We start from the raw sequence: 18,515 nt of genomic DNA, 5'->3' as shown, positions 1-18,515 counted from the left end.
TTCCCCCTCCATTTCAGAACCCTCCAGGGTTTTCTCCAGGGTTCCAAAAAGCACAAGGAATCTCCATGGATACAAGAAAAAAATGCTTGCTGCTACAGACATCTATCTGCCTTCCACACATTTTAAATATTGCATTTTAATGTAGTCTCCCCTGGGACCTTATGGTTTTATGGTGATGAAAGGGAAATAAATAAATAAAATAAAGTTGGAAGTTTATGAAACAAAAATCTCTCTCTCTCTCTCTCTCTCTCTCTCTCTCTCACACACACACACACACACACACACACATACGTTTATTTCCCAGTATTTGTAATGGCTGAGTAGAGATAATAGAAATTATCTCTTTTCTGTAAATTTATCTGCAAATTATTTTAAAATATTCAACAGTATGCAGTAGATCTGTTTGTTAGGCCACCTGTAGAGTTCAGAGTTGCTTTTTCGTTTCACAGCCGTCCTGTGTGCTATTTTTGGCTAAAGAGATAGCAGCTTGCCCAGGGCAGTCAAGGAGACTGTGTGCCTGAGGCTAGGCGCAAACCTCGATGATCAAAAGGTCGGTGGTTCGAATCCCCGCAACGGGGTCAGCTCCCATTGCTCGGTCCCTGCTCCTGCCCACCTAGCAGTTTGAAAGCACGTCAAAGTGCAAGTAGATAAATAGGTACCACTCCAGCGGGAAGGTAAACAGCGTTTCCATGCGCTGCTCTGGTTCGCCAGAAGCGGTTTAGTCATGCTGGCCAAATGACCCGGAAGCTGTCTGCGGACAAACGCCAGCTCCCCCAGCCAGTAAAGCCCTTTACCTTTACCTTTACACACCCAGTGCATCATACAGAAACCCTAACCAAATGTGTCAAGTAAGCTGTGCCAGCGTTCATCAGGCTGACCGATGTAAAAACCTCCTTGCCAAATTCAAAATGCATATGGAAACTAGGCAAGGGCCATGCTGTTTGCTTCCTTCTTGAAGCATGTCATCATTGTTGCAGCTAGCGAAGTAGGGCATCAGCAGGTAATAGACCTCCTGGATCCATGATTACTTATCAGTATTCTGTGCTGGCAGGATGTCTCAGGTGCCCCACAGCTAAGCAAAGCAAAAAACCAAACCATATAGGAATAAGTACTGTTTACCATCTGTATGCAGTTGATACAGATGAAATGAGACTTGTTTTTTTAAAAAATCAGTCTCCAGGGGTACTCATGCTCTAAGGCTCTTTGTTTTTGATGAAGGGCACAACAGAAGGCCAGCATCTCTCATTCTGTGCTGTTTATTCTGTGATAGTGGAGCAGAGGACATCAGCTCCTGTTCCAAACTATATTTGGGGGCCCTGCAGCCCTTTGAACTATGTGCTGCGTGTCCTTCTCTTCCTGTATATATGCACAGAGATTCAGTCACAGCCAAACAACCCTTTCCAGACCCAATAATTCCAGCCGTCTAGCGCTTTCCAAACTGGCAGATGATCTGTATTTTATGTTTTCCTGCAGTTGAGAATATTGCCACTCTTCCTATGAAGAGTGGGAATCTCCCAAGGGAATCCCACTGAGGGGGCAGAACAGCCACTTTTTTAGGTAGTTAAACTGCTGGTTCAAGTCTTCTTAACTGTAGTCCTAGGGCTTGGGCATGGGTTGCTGCTTTAAAAAAGCTATGTAAAACATCCAATAACATGGCACACAGCTGTATGCACATCAAAGGCATATTCTTGGCAATCCAAAGCAAAGCAAAGCTTAAAATGTTATGTACGCATTATAGAAATTTATAACCCAACCTTCAAATAGAGTTGGAAGGGACCTCAGAGCTCAGCTAGAACAATAAGAGCATTTAGGAAGCACACAACATACTGGGGGCTAGAAGCAGGAGGATCAAAAAGCTAAGGTAGAAGAAAACATAATGCCCTCAAAGCGATAAAAGAGTTTAGATTAGAAGGCCTAGGAATGTAAAAAGCAGGCCTAGTGTCAGTTGTGAGCCAGGTCAGACTCTGGCAGGGGCCCAGTTCTGACTTGGAAAGGGTTCTCACTCTGACTCGGCTACATCACCGGTCTCCTCAACTGACCCAGGTGCTTTTCAGCAGCAGGCAGCAATGACCAGGAATGATACGATTTGTAGTCTAGCAACATCTGGAGGGCACCAGGTTCATCACCATCACCTGCAATGCATAGGAGTGGGAGAGTCACTAAGGACATCTGTGAATGCACAGATGTGATAAGGAAGGCAGACGTCGTAATAGCAGGGTCGAATATTTGTGTGGGATCTTTTCTGCATGAGACATTGCTCAAGCCATTATGAAAGTAGATTTAGAGGTGCAGGATTGCTACATCCTGTGAAAAATTCTTGCCATGGTGTTCTGGTTCTAAGGAATCTTTTAAGGTTCTTGGGTGTTGCTGCTTGCTTCATTTTCACTTCCAAGTGGACAGTCCGGGAAGCAGCGTGTTTTTACATGAGTAGAATGTGTCCTTTTATTTAAAATGCATCTCTGGGTTATTTGTGGGGCATAGGAATTCATTCATTTTTAAATTTTTTTTCAAAATATAGTCCAGCCCCCCACAAGGTCTGAGGGACAGTGGACCAGCCCCCTGCTGAAGCTGTTTTTAAGTTATTTTCATTTTAACTTTTGTATCCCGCTTGTCACTAAATGTGAAGGTAATAGATAGATGATTCCCACATTTTCTCCCATCCAGGAACTGACCAGACCAAGATTTGCTTAGACTGTATACACACCGCATGGTACATTTAAAGCACTGTAACGAACCCTCAACAGAACTGCAACTCCCAGCACCCCCAACAAATCCTTTATCAGGAAAATGTGCTTTAAATCAGCTTCAGTACCGTGGTTCCACCATGTGCTTTCAGACCATACCTTGGATGAACTAATGGCCACCACTGCTTCTTATGGTAGTAAATTTAGTGTGCTAACCTAGGTTCAACGTGTATCTCTACCATTCATTCTTGAGCAAGACACTGTAATTTAGTTTAATTTCCAATGGATAAAACAGGAATAATAGTGATGTACTTCAAGAGTGTGTTGTTTAACATCAGACTGTAGAATGCTTTGGGGTTGTTGGTTTTTTTTAAAGTATTACAATTAGAATTCCTGATGTGAATAACGGCCATTGAGAAAACATTTCAGATGTGATCAGAATATGTTTAAATGCATAAGTATAAAAGCATCTAAATCAATCTGCTGTTCGACAGCATATTTAATAATTACATATTGAAAGGGAGTTATCAAACATACTGTCAACTTTTAGTAGAGCTTTTAATGAGGGCTATTTAGTTGCTATTCATTATTGTTTAAGCAGTGCTGTTGCTGTGAAGCTGAATGAGAGCAAAGAAACAGATTTTCTTGGCAGTTGGTGATATAGTATGTTGGTGATAACATACTGTGAAGTACAATGCTGTCAACAAGTTGAATGGTTCTTGTCTACAAAGTAGCATGGAAAACTGGGTTGTATCCAATGCTAGTCCTACTCAGAGTAGGTCAATTGAAATGAATGGACATGGCTGCTGTAGGTTCATTAATTTCAGTGCTTCTACTCTGAGTAGAACTTAGTTGGCTACAAGATTAAATCACAGTGATTACACAACAAAAGTTCTTTAAGCATTGTGGTTCTATGGTATCTAGCCATCCATCTGGAATTTTCCCCAATGAAGTTATCCCAATTCTTTTATATGTATGGTCAATATTATAAATAATATTTTTTAATACTATCGCTACAAGTCTCTCTGGTCCTTTGACTAGAACAATAAACTTGAAGAACATGAATGTATCATGTTTAGTTTCGCCACAACTTCAATGATCTCAGATACGGAAGGTTTACATGTATGCATTCTTTTAATAAAGGCACAAGAGTGATCATCTCTGGTCTAAACCATGGTTGAATGAGCAACTAAGAGTTTAGCCAAATGAAAGCCTTCCTGTACTCCGGATGTGGGACCCTTCCCAAGTTTTGGGGCTCCACGTCCCATCAGCGCATTAGCATGATGGGAACTCTGGTGCAGCAATATCTGGGAGACCAAAAGATTCCCACCCTTTCTGTAGGCTAAGCATCCTTCCATTATCAAGACATGCTCTAATCTCACATTGTTGATGATGTTACTGTATTCTGAGCTCTGGCTGATCCTTTGTAGTATTTCTCTACCAGTTAGAGGATATAACTCAAATCCACCCAAAGTTGTCTGTTTCAAAATGCTATTTGCAGTGGGGGGATGGGGACTAGTCAATTTCAGTATTTTAAATTTGCATAAGAAAAATCAAACAGACAGTGTTTTATTTTCTTTCTTTTTTTGGTCGGTATCTGACCCCTGGCCAAAGATTTGATCATTAATATGATTTTTTGGCCACATTGCCAAGTGGTACTCCTGCTGTCTGCCACTGCTCAGATTGTTTAGAGAGCACTAGTGAGATCCCTCCAGCGCAGCAGGGGTCCTAATTTGGCCCAGGAGGCTCTTTTTCCCCAAGCCGCGCCCACTTGCCCCACACTTGACAACATATACAAAATCTCCACTTAAAGGACTTGTTGGAAATGGAAGGTGCTGAAAAGATAATAGAGGGCTTACCTGTCTGATATAAAACCTGCCTTGAGATTTCTTTTGATGTATAAAGCATTGTAGAAATAATTTAAATAAAATAATGGAGACAAATAATCTCAGCTTGCATAAGGCATCATTGTAATGCATCTGACTCTTTCAGACCAAGGTCCTTACCCAAAATCTGCATCTCCCTGCCTTCTCCCCAGCCCTCCATTTCATGAGGACTTTTCTACCCTGGTGTATTTATTCTCCATTATTAGCCTGTTTGCATTGGCTTCTGAGGCAAGGGTATTGATAAGCTGATCGCCACCTTTTCCTTTTTTTAACACACACACACACACACACACACACACACACACACACACGAGAAAGCTATAATAGGGTGCTTTGCTCTGGGAACAGATGGGGGCTGTGCTTGTTAAACAATGGGTGCTGCATTTCAAAGATATTCAGCAAAATTTATTATTTTGATATAGGCACATCCTGACCCTACAGAGGCTACAAAGCCAAGGGTTGGAAAAGAGAGCTAGCTGGCGGGCTCTGCAGCGGATGTGCGCAACTTCAGATACGGGTTTTAAACAAAGACGGGTTCCTCATGCAAGGCAAAAATCAGTATGCATAGACATTTGCCTGTGGCATAGGAGATGGCCTCTGGGAAATAGGGTCAGAAGAGTGCGCCTGCATTGCGGGGGGGGGGTCAGACTAGATGAACCTTGGGGTCCCTTCCATTCTGTTGCCAGATATTTCAAGGCAAGTAGGATGAAACCGGTACAGTGGTACCTCAGGTTAAGTACTTAATTCGTTCCGGAGGTCCGTTCTTAACCTGAAACTGTTCTTAACCTGAGGTACCACTTTAGCTAATGGGGCCTCCTGCTGCCGCTGCACCACCGGAACACGGTTTCTGTTCTCATCCTGAAGCAAAGTTAGCGGAGTCTGTAACCTGAGGCATATGTAACCTGTAGCGTATGTAACCTGAGGTACCACTGTATTTGTAATGAGTCAGGTGATGAGTCTCCCAGGAGAGAGGAAACCTGATTTCAGCCCCTTGTCAAAATAATAATAATAATAATAATAATAATAATAATGATAATGATGATGATAATGATGACGACGACGACGACAACCTCCTCTTGCTGTTGCTGCCTGTTTAATGGGCTGTCTTCACCTATCAGCCCAGCCCAGAGCTTCTCCTCTCCCTCCACCTCCCAGCTGTGCCTTGATTTGCTCCGTGGCTGCTGTGCCAGAAGAGCCTGGTTTATCCAAAGGCCATGTGGAGGTAGCCGGGCGCTGCTCGCCAGAGGGACGCGGCAGGGCCGGGAGAGGCTCGCCTCGCAGCAGCAGCAGCAGCGCTCGGGGTGCGCGCGCTCGGAGCTCGCGCCCACCACCGCGCGGGGGCTCTGGGCAGGGGGACTCCTGGGCTCTCTGCCTGTGGGCTTAAGAAAAAGAAGCAGCTGCTGGCGACCGCTCGCTCAGATGCATGTAGATGAGACGGTGGACTGCGAAAAGCGGGGAGGGAGGAGGAGGGGGAAAGGAGGGACGTGAAAACCTCGCCGGGTTTTTTTCTCTCTCTCTCTTCCTCTCCGCGTTACCTCCGGAATCTCTGCCTCGCGCTCTCGCCGGTGAAGTTGCGTGCAATCAGGTAAAGAAACAACAACATTTCCCTTCGCGATTTATTTTTTTTGTTCATATCCTCGTCTGCTTTGCTTCCGATTGAGTGACGGGTGAGCGGAAGGCAGGGGCGAAGAATAAGGCTGCGATGCAAAAGGAGATCCGTGCAATATCGGCCAGACCTTTTTCCAACAGGCAGGCGGGCTGCAGTTGGCTGTCGGCGGCAAAACTTTGATTTAAAATGCGAAAGGCTCTTTGCCCTTTTAATGAACGGGGACGCAGCTCCGGAGTGGCCGTGGGGTGTGTGGGGTGCTGGTGATGTTTGCCTTTTCCTTTTGAATGCTGTGCTGCTCTAAATAAGCCCCAGTCGGTAAGTTCTTGTTTGCATCTGTCGATGCACCAGCCAGCCATGTTTTTCGTGCGATTATCTACTGTGTTTGCCTCTCTTGCTGAGAGAAGCGAGGATGCTCACTGCTCTCTCGGAGGCAGCTTCGCCCAATGCAATATGGGGGAATCGCAATATTCTACTGGTGGCTTACAGATGCACACACACAATATTTTCCAGGGAGAATGAGGAGGTAGCAATATTTACATGGAAGGGGCGAGATTAAACAACCCCCTCCCCCAACGATCTCCCCCCATTCCCTTTCCTGATTCTTGTACGGCGGCTACTTAGTTCCCCTCCTTTGCATTGTGCTGGCTTTTTTAAAAAATAAAAATAAAGATGCTGTTTGAATGAAGCTGGGTCTCAGCTGGGGAAAATGGAGAGGCAGGCAGGGTGAGAAGGATGGCCTTTTGTGTTGCGCGCTATTGTGCAGTCCCTTCCCTTCCCTCTCCCTCTTCTCTTTCTCTCCCCCCCCTCTCCCCACCCCCTTCAGCTTCACTAGAGAGAGCACCCCCTTGTGAGTTAACCGTCTATTGCCTGAAGAAACAGGTCTGCTGACCCTTGTGGTCTGGGGAGAAGGCTGGGGTAGGTTTTGAGTCACAATATCAGAAGGATGCGGAAGGCGGCTCAGAAACTGTAGGCTGGGAAAAGGCTGTCAACTTAGCCAAAAGTGTATTATGTGAACCTGCCTCCCCTCCTCCTCCTCCTCCGCCCTCCCCATTTATTGACAAGCTGTTCTCTTGGCTTCATGAGCACTGCATTTCTCAGGTTCCTCTTAACAGCAGACTCTGCCACGGTTTTTCTTTCTTTCCTGGAGTGGTATTTGATGTGGCTTTAATAAATCAGGCTCCAAATCGCCTGGTAGTTGATTAAAAAAGAAGTGCAATTTTCTCCTTATATTTCAGCATAGTGTTTGAAGATGTCACACACCTCTCTCTCTCTCTCTCTCTTTGACACACACACACAGAGATGTGTGGTATACGGTATTTGGGCAGAAGCGAGCAAAAGGATCCGATATTGAACTTGCATCTGTGGAGAATGCCAAAACTCCCAGCAGTCTGGCTCCCTCCACCTTCTGGGTGTGAACGATTCTGTTGCCACAGGCTCATCACTGAATGCTAAGCAATGGCCAATACTTTGCTTCTATTTCTGGAATGTCAAATCTCTGTTCCCTGCTTGCAATAAATGCATTCAAAGGCAAATGGGTGAAATGCAAAGAGCTGCAATTGTATAGTAAGTGATTTTTGGTGTGTTGTGTGTGTTTTTGTAAGGGGAAAAAATGACACCACTGTGAGAGATTTCTGGGGAATGACTTTTTCTTAGGTTTCGCACAGAAAAGAAATATTTGGCTTTGGTCTAACACTTTAGCATGAGGTTAGCCTTTAAAGAAACATAACTTTTGATTGCTTGTATGTTTTTCACGTTGGAGTTCTAACCTTCTTTGACATCGCATCAGGGAACAAGAGGGTCCCAATGATAATAATAATAATAAAATAATAATGCTAGTATGTGCCTATTTGCAACTGCACTGGAACCATTCAGTTTAATCAGAAGCTTCCATATCCTTGGAAGATACCTTTACAGTTGCACTTGTGTTTTGCAATGGCAAATGTGCTTCTGTTAAATGTTGTGGGAGAGAGGTAAACCTCTCCCCAGCTGCCTCTCTTCCACTATATACACATAATTAGGCATTGGCAAAAATGCATCCTCTCATCCCTTCCATAAATGCAGAACACTAAGCTGCTTTCTCATTGTACTTGCTATTGGTACAGGAGTGGTATGAATGTGTGTTTTTGTAAGGGGGTGGGGGGAAGGGAAGAACAGTTTACTAAGAGCCAATGCCCTCAGGGATGTTACCACACTGATGCGTGGGGGCCCCTTCCTTCTCTTTTGTTTCTGCTTGGCTCTGGGCTGAGGACAGGTGTGGAGACTGCCCCATAAGCCATCTGCCTTTGTGGTAATTACACTTGGCCCAAACTTAAACAGTTTTCCTCTGTTTGTATCAAGCCTCTCAGAGAGTGATAAAGGACTCCTCAGGGGAGTCATAGTGATGGACAGAATAATCACAACCAGCTCCTTGATAGGTCTCCCCACCCTCTTCCTCTTAAAATGCCCCATTTGTATTGCATGTCTTTCCTAAACCTGAAAGTACTATGGTCGGTTTTGTGTGCCCCACTTGCCCCACAATACCATGTGGGGTTTGGTTAGCACTGGAATCTAACAGTTCCATTTTCTCATGATCCTCGCCTTTGCTTCCTGGTGACCTCTCTTTAGGGGACCTTGCATCATATCTCAATCCCACACCCCGTTTCTTCCACTGTTTTGTGCTAAATGTTGTGTTTTGTTGTTATTGTTTAGTCGTTTAGTCATGTCTTACTCTTCATGATCCCATGGACCAGAGCGCGCCAGGCACTCCTGTCTTCCACTGCCTCCCGCAGTTTGGTCAAACTCATGTTGGTAGCTTCGAGAACACTGTCCAACCATCTCGTCCTCTGTCGGATGCTCATTTGAATTGCATGTCCTTGATTCTTGGTTTTCTTTAATTTATATCACCACAATAGCTTGGCAACATGGTGTGTCACACTTGAGAATGGCTAGGATTACTATTCTTTTGACCTCAAACATATATTGCCATGTCCAAAAGGCATTGAATGAATTGTTAATCGTGTGGTGCATATGGTAGCTATGCACTCAAGAAAAAATAGTACCAGGTGATCTGTTCACTCTTGCTCAAGAATGATATTTATTGTTTATTAGTTGGAGGGATAATTGCCTTTTGGCTCTACGTGTCTGGGGTGTGTGTGTTATGTTTAACTGAACCAAAGTGATAGATTTAAGTCCAGATGTGCACTGGTTAAGGAAGAAAACCAGAGTGGCCAACATGAGAGCATCAGGGTCTCTAAACTCATTCTCAGCTGCAGCTTAATTTCTTGTAGCTGGAAGCACCCCACCCCCAATGTCTGCTTAAGAAACTGGGAGTGATCCCAACTAGAGCTGAGGGGCTGAAGGGTCCCTGACAAGTGATGGGAAATGAAAGGGTTCTCCACTCCTTACCTGTATGAACCCTTTGCTCCTTGAGATAGAACTCATCTACTCTTGCTTCCCTTTAATTGACAGATTAGAACAGTTCCTAGAGTTGCTGAGAAGCCTAGCATGATAATGGTCAGAAAATGGGAAAATGCAGACTAAAGTGGGGAAATAAATTAACTAGAAATGTGAATTGTACTTAGGCTTTTGTTTCATGCTCTTATTTAACAATTTGTGGACATTTAAGTCTGCGATTGCAGAATTGCACTGGGCAATCCTTTGCCCTATAGTGCTTCATTACCAAAGACTGAAAAAATATGAGATGCTCAGCCCTATTAAATCTCAACTACTTACACATCAGCTTCATCTGCAAAAGAACAATAGGACTTGTGTGTTGCTGATTTTGGAGCATGCTCAGAAACTCTAAGCATTACTGAACCATAATGTTTAAACCTGGAGGATTCTGAATGGAAAATATTGCTATAGCCAATGTGCTACTTCTGCGCATCTTCATCATACATGGGCAGCAGGCCTCAAGTGAAGACACTCAAAGACACCAGTACGTAGTAGTATCATGGGATAACAGAATAGCAATTTTTTGGGGAATCCTGCACATGGTGTTGAATATGCAATACTGACTTTTCACATGAGAGAGTCTTTAAGACAGGATGGGGGGACTTTTTTAGCTCAAGGGCCATGTTCCTATTTGGTCAACCTTCTGAGGGCTGCACGCTGGTGGTAGAGGCAAGAGTGGGTGAAACAACGGTGGTATATTTTCCCTTTGTGCGGTTGGCTACTTTCTACACGTGCTGATATACACCTCTGTATCCCCCATTCAGAAAAACGAGATATTATTATCATAGTTCAAGGACATTCTAGAGCCAAGCAGTTCCATTCATGGAGCAAAGAAGGGTCAACGAGGGTTGTGGCTGGGAAGGGTTTTGAGGTGAAGATAAAAGGTAAAGGTAAAGGACCCCTGGACAGTTAAGTCCAATCACAGGCGACTATGAGGTGTGGCGCTCATCTCACTTTGAGGCCGAGGGAGCCGGCGTTTGTCCACAGACAGTTTTCCGGGTCATATGGCCAGCATGACTAAACCGCTTCTGGCACAACAGAACACTGTGACAGAAACCAGAGCGCACAGAAATGCCATTTACCTTCCCGCCACAGCAGTACCTATTGATCTATTTCCACTGGCGTGCTTTCGAACTTCTAGGTTGGCAGGAGCTGGGACAGAGCAATGGAAGCTCACCCCGTTGTGGGGATTCAAACCGCCGACCTTCTGATCGGCAAGCCCAAGAGGTTCAGTGGTTCAGACCACAGCGCCACCTGCGTCCCTTGAGGTGCAGATAGAGAGGCCTAGAGGGCCACATCTGGCCTGAGGTTCTCTAATCTACTTTAAGATCATTCTTATATAGTAGGAGTTTTATGTTTTTAGTACCATCTGTATACATGACATTTTACAAAAAGTGATAGCCCAAGGAACCAACAATCTAAAACAGGGAAACAACAGAGGAAGGCAGGGGGTGGGGGCAGGGGAAGAATATGTGATCATTTCCATTATATGCTTTTTGACTTATTTACAATAAGGTATAGCGACTTGGGGATGACAGTGACAACTTGAGAGGAAACAGGAAAAGGGAATCCAGGGGAAGGTGGAGAATAGGGATGAAATATTTGGACCCCTTCTCACAGCATACATAGCCTAATGGCAGCTCCAGTACATAGGTTCATATATTTAAAATAAAATTTGGAAGCACTTATGGGATGGCGTGATGCTGACATTTTAAAAAAATAGGGCATTTGGAAAAAAAGCTTCCAACTAATTATGCCTATCGAGACATGAAAAGAGACGGTGTGGTAAAATTGCTCACCATCCAGTTGAACTCCTATTTATGTCATAGTAAAACTAAGCTACCACTTCTCATTCATTAATTTTTCACATGATGGAAGCTGTAGCTCAGGGATGGCCAGCACCCAGTTCAGATGCCTGATCTCTCCCCACCCTGCTAGATTTCTCTCCGTCTCCTTCCCCCTCCCCAAAGGCTTTAGCAGCAGCAAAAAATAATTATGCAGAGTGCTGGGGTGGGCAAAGTCCAGCACCCTAATGGGGATGCAAATTACTATATCCCCAGTTATCAGACTGGATATTTGATGAATGAAGGGTGGACAGTAATTTCTCCTTCTCAGCTGATCTGAGCTGAGTGTGTGTGCATGTGAAAGTTGAGGGAGAGAAGGTGTGTGCTTTGCCCACTGCCCTGAGAGCTGGCCGAGGGTGAGTTGGCTGGGGGTGGGGAAAGGTTAACCACCCCCTGCTGTGGGTAGTTGAGAGATTGTAAAGTTCTGACCCAAATTGTAGCACAACCGCTTACTTACTGACTGCAGATGCTTTCCAAAATTCCCCCACATCTCAGAATTGCATTACATTACTCCTTCCTGAAGAATGCTCTACTATCCCTGCTATAATTGTCTCCAGTGACAGTCTGCCATATAGCTTGTTAAATTCCAAAACATAAACCATCATGTGACCTATGATACCATCTGTTACATTGCACTACCAAAATGATTTCCCTTTACAAAGCAAATCTCTTGGTGGCTGTAAAGCTAGATAGTGTCCCCTCCTCCCTTATACACATACTGTATATGCTTTCCCCATTCCATCTCAAAAGAAAGGTGCATCTGTTACTAAAGACCGTAAACATGCACACATTCCCTAACCTTAACTGTCTAAATTAGGGTTTAATTCAAAATGAATTGTGTGCACGCACTTGTTGGTTTTAAGAGAGAAACTCTCTTTCGCCACCTCATTATTTTTTTCTTAATAACAATCTTAAGAGGCATTTGTACTGCGGAACTATCATTGTTTGATGCCCTTTCTCTTAATACCATTTGGTCCTTTTCACTGTTATTTTGCCCAGATACAGGAATGAAAAATCATATTGAAAAGAAAATCATTAAAGGTATATGATTGACTGAGGGCAGCGGGTTTGTATGGCGTTGAGAGACACCCGAGATTCACTTTGCTAATTTAGGTGTTGCAATCCTGGCCTGGGCATAGCTGTCAACTTACAGATTTGAAAATAAGGGACCAGCAGCCTTGAAAATAAGGGACCAGCAGCCAAAATAAGGGACCTGCAGCCTCACCTGTTCCAGGCACTCCAGTCTTCCTGTCCTCCTGCAGTCTGGTCAAACTCATGCTGGGTAGCTTCAAGAACACTGTCCAACCAACTTTGTAACCAGAGTTTCAACTGAATAGAATCTGAATCACAAGCACCACAAGGCCTATGCAGCCTCAACTTAGGATGGCTCCCCGGCCTGGCTTTGCACTGCAAAGTTTGCAGCAGCACGTGCAACAAAATGGCGTCCAGCATTCAAAAACCCCCTCAGCTTGCATTAACTAGCCACACACAAAACATGCAAGCTCCACCCCCCAGTCGTTCTTAGACTTCTTATTGGGTGAGCAACACAGCCAAGCAACACAGTTGGAGCCTCCCTCCTCCCTGGCCAGCAGGGAGGGAGGGAGAGGAGCTGTTTCCTTTGAAATTTAAGGGACATCATTTAAGGGACATTTAAGGGACATCTATCAATAAGGGACAGCAGTGGGACAAGGCGCTGGAATAAGGGACTGTCCCTTCAAATAAGGGACACTTGACAGCCATGGGCCTGGGAAGCCATAGTTTGTTGGACTTTGAATACACAATGTCCCCCCACCCCCAACTTCCCTCCTTTCCTTACATGCCTGTTTAACAAACCAGGGATTCTTACTTTAGGCCAAAGCAGTTTGTCATAACATCCAAACCAGGGAAACTGGGAGTGCTCATTCCACACACCGGTTTACCAAACCAGTTTGTTGTCTGTCTATGCATGGCACATGGCTGATGCAACATACAGTGGAGTTTTGGACTGTTGGTGTGACATCTAGACTGGGCCACTGTGTGTTTACGATTAACATCATTTTAATATTATTTATGTCTTTGTCTTTATTTCGTAACATTTACGTACCGCTTGATTGTTATAAAAAAACCAAACAAACCTCAAAGCGGTTTTACAAAAAGATAAAACAATCAAATTGAGAGAGAGCGAAATCACAACCGTACTGTAAATCATAACAAAAGTTAAAATACTAAAACAGATTCAAATGACCTCAACTTTCTAAGCATCGGGGTAGGCTTGTCTAAACAAGAGTACGATGAAGGACAAAGCATTGCGAAGCACAGGTGCTTCCACGCTAAATGGTCGAGTTCTTATTGCACCAACACATTGTGGACAATTCTGAAGAAGTGTGCATGCACATGAAAGCTTATACCCAGAACAAACTTAGTTGGTCTCTAAGGTGCCACTGGACAATTATTTAATTTTTTTATTTATTTTAACTGCGTCAGACCAACACGGCTACCTACCTGAATCTACATTGTGGACAAATCAAGATAAATGGCAGAACTCATATTCCCTTGCTTGCAAGTGCAATAGTACCATGAGATAATTAAGTAGCAAACTAAAGGCAGCTACGTTTACATGTTATCAATATATGATAATATTTGATAATGTTTATTTTAAAAGGGCAAGGGACAAGACCCTTCTTTACGTTTGAGTGGATACTAGATTTCCACTGCTCCCTCCTGCCGGAGCTCACCCTCTTCATTTATATATAAATATATTTTTTGTTCTCCCGTGAAGCAACTGCAAACAGCATTGATGATGCAGGCGACATAGCGCAGTGTAAGCTCTCAGAATTACATTGCATACCCTGTGGATCACAGTCATAAAATATTCAGCCAAGCACTGCAGTTCACAGCTTTCTGTTCACATAGTACAAGCACATCCCTTCTGTACTTCCCTCCCCCACTTCCCCAACACCCCACTGCTTTTGAGTTTTGGAATTAAAATAACTGGAGGCTCTTATTAATAAAAGCAGCAGCATGGGTTTTTGTTGCAGGTGCCATGGCTTCCTCACAATTTTGGATTGTGTCTGTCGGTGGGGGAGATCCCACACCAAATGAATTATTTGTACAGTAGTGTGCTTTTCCCCCCGAATGGCTTTTGGTGCATTCACTCTGATTTTCTGTTTGCTTTCTGTTAGAACAGCCCCTCTTCTAGTGGCATTGGGTGGCTTAGCTTACACACTGTTCTTGCCTGCTAATTTCTCCACACTTCTTTGCGGTCGGGGTAATTCACAATAGCCGGAGTGTTAATAAGGAAGAAATAGCTGACATGATTAGTATGGGAGATAGGTTGGGGATAACACGCACACACAACACATATTCTATAAAGTATAGGCCATTTTTTTTTGTGATAGCTTAGAAATTCAGGTCTATTGCCACCCTGGGTTTCAGGTCAGCTTCTTGTAACCCCAGCTATTTTCCTCCAACTTTTGGCAGCTGTGATGAATGACTTGTCAGGATACAGAAACGTACCTTCTGATGCAATCACACAAGACAATTTATTTTGCAATATAAGCAATACCTCTTGGGGTTTGCACTGTCAGCCGGTCTCTTATTTAAACTTTTCTCAGGAAGTTGTAGACTTCCCCATTTATTCCTCTGTGTGGGCAACAGTATTTTTCTGTTGTCAGTGGATGGGCTGCTATATCCAACAATCTCATAAATATATGTAATGGTAATATTAAGTTATGGGAGACAAAGTGATGGCTAGGTTAGATGGCTTTTCAAAAGGCAATTACACAAATCTGTAGAGAATGTGTGTGTGTGTGTGTGTGTGTGTGTGTGTGTGTAATAGCAGCATAGTATCATGGTAGCAAAATTAAAACTGTATTCAGCAAAGTTCTGCTTAGAGTAAAGGTAAAGGGTAAAGGACCACTACTTAGAGCAGACCCAGTGAAATTACTGGACAAAAGTTAGTCTTGGCCATTAATTTGTATGGGTGTACTCTGACTTGTGTTGACCACAACCCTACATGTAGAAGCTTTGGAGAAATTGTATACCAGAAGCTAAGGATGAGTAGCAAAAGAATGACAATAACCTTTATACTCAATTTGTGGTGTTTTTTATTTTTTAAAAAGCTTCTGTTAGGTGTCAACAAAATAGGATTGAGATAAAATCACTTGTCTGGTTAGCACATAGTACTAAGTCATGGTTTAACGTTAACCATAGTTAATATAACATGGTTAAAGCTGAGGCACCTGGGACAGTCACTGAAACCTTGGTTACATCACAGGACGGTTAAGAACAAGTGAGAACAGCTGATCCTTACAGGGTTTGATTTTTTAGCTGCTCATCACTTACGGTTCTGTAGTGTTGGGGCAATGATGATTTCTTAACCATAGTCAAGGGGGCAGTCCAGATTCACATATAACTCTAGGCCATGGGTTGGCAACCTAAGGCCCATGGGCCACAAGCGGCCCATGGGGGTCGTTTAACCGGCCCATGGACCCCCACCGCCCGCTCGGTTGGCTTCCATGCGCTGCGCTAAACCGGCGCGGAGCAGAGCGGGGACCGCCTTCCGCGGTGCTGGCTGGCTTCCCATTGGCTGCAAGAAGCTCCTGCAGTCAATGGGAAGCTGCACACGCCTCTTCCGCACCGGAAATAGTGTTTGCGCATGCATGCACACACACACACACTCTGGCCCATTGTGGCATCTGCGGGACCGTGAACCGGCCCAAGCCACAAAACCTGTGCCAACCCCTGCTCTAGTTCATGTTAACAAAGTTTTATAATCCAACTGCAAAGCTTAGTTAATGAGTGACCTTTAACTAAACAAAAGTTTATTAACCATAGTTAATAAACCAAACAGTGTGCTGGGTTGACACGAAAAGCTTAAGCTATGGTTTAATAAGCCATAACCTAGTGTTGTATTTGAACCAGGCCACTGAGTTCAAAGGGACCTTGGGACTCAGATGGACCAACCTGTATGTTGAACTTGCTTTGGGAGAAAAAAAATATGTTAAAAGGAAGACTTGGAACATGGCCATCGACTCAGAAGTACTTGCACATGTTGCCACTATTGTGCCACATCTGCATTCTGGGGAATGATGCAAATATTTGGGCCCAGGTTTTAAACTGTGCTATTGGGGCGGGTGGGAAAGAAATCTCTTGGTAAACGTAACGTGGGGAATTAATTGACCGATGCAGCCTCCCCCCCCCACCCCTCTAAGAAGTTTATTTTCCTCAGCTTACATTGTGCCTATTGTAACTTATTCATGAGCAAAGTTTCAGAATAAAAAAAAAAAGTCTAAAATAAGTGAATATGACCTCTAGCTGTGCTTTGGCAACTGCTATGTTTATTAAAATGATATGAAATTTAAATTATGCCCAGTAAACATATGTAAATTAATGGTGACCTTATAATGTATCCCTGTGAGCCAAACAGGTTGCTCACCTTTCATGTGGTGGAAATGGTTGTCGCTTCTCCTTTTCCCCCCTTCTATAAGCAGAAATTGTATAATATGTTTGATAAGAATAGTGAAAATGTTTAGACCACCAAGGGTAGTTAAAAAGCGCATATGAGAGGGTATACCTCCCTTTAGCAGATCCTGGAGTTGCATCTTGAATTTTTTGCTTTATAAGACTCACTTTTTCCCCTCCTAAAAAGTAAGGGGAAATGTGTGTGCGTCTTATGGAGCGAATGCAGGCTGTGCAGCTATCCCAGAAGCCAGAACAGCAAGAGGGATTGCTGCTTTCACTGCGCAGCGATCCCTCTTGCTGTTCTGGCTTCTGAGATTCAGAATTTTTTTTTTTCTTGTTTTCCTCCTCCAAAAACTAGGTGCGTCTTATGGTCTGGTGTGTCTTATGGAGCGAAAAATACGGTATGTTCTTGTCTGCAGTCATGCCACCAGGAGTTTTAGCTCAATCTTAACTGTTTTCTCCACCAGAAAGGGAGAGATGGGGGATTCATTTAGGACTCTGCTTTCTCTTCGCTGAGACTCTCTCTAGCGTTTAACAGTGGCAACAAAATCGCCTGGCCTATTTTCCTCAGACAAAATAATCCTGCCCTAGAACATCCGGAGAGATTGCACTGGAATTCTGTGACACACACTTAGGAGGATCTTGCTTCCAAGGGTATGAATGGGATTCGAGACTTGACTAGTAGCAAAGTAATGAGTGTCTATAAATAACTCGGCATAGCTCTGCCAAGCAAACACTGGGATGAGCTGAAGTCACAACTGATCCGCGGTGCCAACCCTACTGGGCAACCAGTTGTTTCCATTAACAGCACAAATTCCTGGCAGCAATAGAACTTAAATAGAGCAGTAAGTAGCACACGTAACTTGCGCAAGCTTTTTTTGTAGAGAGGTGAGCTGCAGTCATACGAAATGTGTCATTAATAACCATTTCATACTGAAATAAGTTGTGGTTGGATGGCTAGGATAGCTGTGCCCAAATGTGGCTAATTTAAAAGTCTGTCCCTTTCTTTGGAATGTCAGCAGCCCATAGCTACAAGCGGTTGATATTGTACTTAAATCTAATTCTGGGTAACTTCTATCTAATGTGCTGCAAGCTATTTTTGTCAGTTGTGATTTCCAGGGCAGTAAACTATTGGCATGTAAACTAAGGAATTTCTCGATGCAAATTTCTCGATGCAAATCTTTTTAAAAGAGTGCAGCTTAAACTGGATAACCCACTGAGAGAGATTGCTAGATCTACCTTCTCTGCTTGGATTCATATTGAGAAATGTTACCCCAAAGTCCATTAAGATTAAGATTTTGTACATGCAGCTCAACAATAAAAAAAACTTTTATCTGTATTAACTTTTTTATTTTTTACATAAAACTATTTAGGAATAAAATCTGAATTGAAATATCAGATGTAGGTTGGATTGTTCAGCTTGCAGTATTTGTTGGAGAGTGGTGGATCAGATTGATTTCAATGGCACTTACTTCCAAGTGCACAGGTATAGAATAGCAGCCTCAATTAGGAAAGAGTGCTTAGTGAATACACTTTGGATCCTTTTAATTCAAGGGGTGTGCTTGGAGCTGTGCTTAAAACTGTATTTTCCTGAAATACGTGTGTTTTTGGAGAGTAC

At 43.6% G+C, this 18,515-nt stretch overlaps 1 protein-coding gene across 49 annotated transcripts in view; it reads left to right on the top strand.

Annotated features, from left to right (window-relative positions):
- MAGI1 (membrane associated guanylate kinase, WW and PDZ domain containing 1) overlaps nucleotides 1-18,515 on the top strand; it is a 458,236-nt gene that overhangs the window by 287,593 nt on the left and 152,128 nt on the right. For 5 of the 49 annotated variants that reach the window (XM_083600357.1, XM_083600350.1, XM_083600347.1 and 2 more), the window contains exon 1: nucleotides 5,819-6,155. The exons of 40 other annotated variants lie outside the window; for them this stretch is intronic. The gene's annotated coding sequence lies outside the window, so the exon portion shown is untranslated. Of the gene's footprint in view, nucleotides 1-5,767; nucleotides 6,156-18,515 lie in introns of those variants that run through there. 4 more of the 49 variants (XM_083600351.1, XM_083600358.1, XM_083600354.1 and 1 more) reach the window with 3 other exon arrangements.

Source organism: Podarcis filfolensis, assembly GCF_964270895.1.
Source record: "Podarcis filfolensis genome assembly, chromosome: 2".
Classification (NCBI taxonomy): Eukaryota; Metazoa; Chordata; class Lepidosauria; order Squamata; family Lacertidae; genus Podarcis; species Podarcis filfolensis.
This window is presented reverse-complemented; position numbering and strand designations above follow the sequence as displayed.